Here is a 3,140-nt window from a genome sequence, read left to right on the forward strand (position 1 = left end):
TAATCGAACACATCAATTTTGTTCTGACCGGCCGGTACATAGGTCACAACAAAATCATCAAGGGGCCCAAATATCGCTTCTATTTCTAGAAGGAACAGATAAACTTCGACTCATATGCTTGTTCTACTACTTGTTGAATTGTACACAAAGGCACGTTTTATAACATCAAGTTACTGATGCGTTTACGTGCAATCAATGCACAACCAACTCATAGGTAACAACTCATATCTCTAGGTTTGAAGATTTATATGATATTACCGTCTCACGATCACCATAGATAAATTCCATGAAGTGATACAAGTGAGCGTGGGTTTATTCTAATACTCATAACTTATGAGCACTCATGAATGTTGTAGCAACCATTTCTATGACTAAACCTATTTAGCCATCTACAAACTCGATTCATGACAGTCTTGATTCATACCTACTTCCAACATATGAACGATTGTGGAGTGTTTAAATAACTTAGTCATTCGGAAAGAATAACCTAGCTATTTTGGAAGTCAAAACATGCAAAGTGAAACACAATAATAATCGAATCCAATATGGTCTCAGAACCCTTTTGAATATAAATAGAACCACCTTTTATTTATCACCATATTGAATACACATTATTCATTGTATAATGTTTCAAACAATCAACTTAAGACTTGAATAAAAAACAATAGTCGTCCCATGCTCCTAGCATGTACACTTTGTTTTTCTAAACAATAGTTATGCCATATTCCAAGTATGCACACTATGTTTGTCTATGATCCTTACATTGTGATGTAGATCAATTGAACATGATTCCATTGATACTCATTTCATAATCCCAAATCCTTATTGTAAATGTGAGAATCCCTGATTCCTATCATTTACCAAAAAATTTGTTAGATTTTAAACTTTTATGCAATGTTCCTCTTGTAATGATTATTCACAAGGTCACCAAAACCTTGTCACCAGTCATTACAAAGTATTCCAAAGAAGGTCAACTTTTATGGAACGGAAGTCTCATATTCAAAGTACATTGCTTTGAACATCCTTCTTGCATTAAGGTTTTCCAATCTTACATAGATTGAATAACTTCCACCTATGGAGACATTTCCATAGTCCCATTTTGCCTATCACTTCCGAACAAGAGTTACTTCTTTTCGGAATATGTCAATATGGTCATTTCCGACAACTTACATCATACTTCCAACTTTCCCTGAGCAACCAATCTTTGGCGAACCTCAAATTTGTCCTCGACAATTGCTTAATCACTTTAGTCATATCCAGTTCTAGACTTTTCCCTTCTCAATGCCTTAAGCATTTGGAAAATTTAGAAAAGATAAATATTATAGCACATGCAATCGATCCTATATCCGAAGCATATGGGACACGATTCATGATGTTTGACATAAAGACATGATACTAGACTAGTCTTTTGCTACAATATTTTTTATTTGCCATGTTTTCAAAATTTAACTATGAAGAGGGATGCCGTAGTCATAATTGAATTTTGAGAACACAATATATATAGAATTTCCTTAAGTCGAACCATTCAGACATAAAATTCATATATATGTCCTTGACTAAAGATGATTAAAATCTCAATCTAAGCTTCTAGAATTGAAATGAAGTATAATTTCCTCTCCCTTAATTATAGCAAAAAAAACTTTTCAACCTCTGCAACTTCACGAATTGAAACTTTGTTTTCTATAATTAACATTGCTAACTTGCAACACTAAACGTAGTAATCATGCTCCCACTAACATGATGATTATCAGCATAACACTTATGCTCCCACTAGCTCTGACATATTTCCAGAAATATGCTGGACTTCTGAAATTTAGATTCATACACCCTTTCTTAGATAGCTCACATGTGTGTCTAAACAATTTCAAGAACTATGAAAAGGGATGCCGTAATCATAGTCTCAATTTCTTAGACCTTTGCCATTTCTCACAAGTCCATGTTAGTGTGCCGGTTAACCACACACGCTCCACTAACGACTTTTGAAAATGCAAATAACACAATTGATATCTACGTAAAATCTACTTAGTGAAAGCGTTTCCTCACCATCATTTTCATGAATCGGAGAGAAACCTTATGAAACTTAGATTTTATAGTGTATGAGTTCCTATCCATGTGAATTTGTCAAAACCATAATCACAAGATAAGGTTAGTGACAAATTCGGCCTTACATGGATTAAACTTGTTCAATCTTAGTTTCTTGTCACCTTGGTAGCACAAGGCCCACCAATGCTTCCAAGTTGAACTCTAATAACTCACATGCAAATTCAACTTATTTGAAGTAGGTACAAAAATAAGAATTATATCAACACGATAGGTTGCAAACCTTAAGTAGTGTGCTAGTGATAAATTACAGGTTTTACTCTTGATTAAATCTTGAAACTCTTTCTGGATCTTTAAGGCTCCCACTGTCCCCTTGATATATAAGTTTCCCTAGTCAAGAACCATTCCTTGACAAAACAAATATTCAAGGGATAGTGCGGATTCTTATCAAGACTAACACTTCACACAATTGGTCTTAGTTGGTCTTTGTCTCATCCAAGACATCACAACTTACCAATCTCAAATGTACAAGAGTAGAATACATTTTACTCTTACATTTGACTAGTGTTAATAAATCTTCCTTTATGTCACTCTAGGTTACAATCTTGGAGTATGACTCTAAGAATTGTTTTGGAACGAAATATGACTCATCTTCTTGATTTTAACCAATCCAACAATTCATGACCTCTCTTCTTAGCCATAACAATGCACTAAGACGTCCTTAGAGTATGAATTTGTGATATGGTTTCATAATCATTAAGATGATCATGAAATACGATACTAAAGTACTCTCCCATCCTTTCAGATTTGAGAAACTTTTATCTTTCTTCCTAATTTGATTCTTCTCATTTGTTTTGTCATACATTGTAACCTTTCCAATGTTACAAAATTATACTTAACCTTATAAGTATAATCATATTTACTAATCTTTAGTAAATCATGACAAATCAATCTTTGTAGTGGACCTTGACCAGCGCACACCCAGTGTACCTAATTCCTTAGTCCTTCAATTGACTCACATATACATGTGATCAAAGAATTAGTCTTAATTTTCAAAGATGAAAAATTCTCATTCATCATACAATACAACTTGTACGATT

The sequence above is a fragment of the Lactuca serriola genome, chromosome 9 (genome assembly GCF_051521515.1).
Source record: "Lactuca serriola cultivar US96UC23 chromosome 9, Lser_US96UC23_V15, whole genome shotgun sequence".
NCBI lineage: Eukaryota > Viridiplantae > Streptophyta > Magnoliopsida > Asterales > Asteraceae > Lactuca > Lactuca serriola.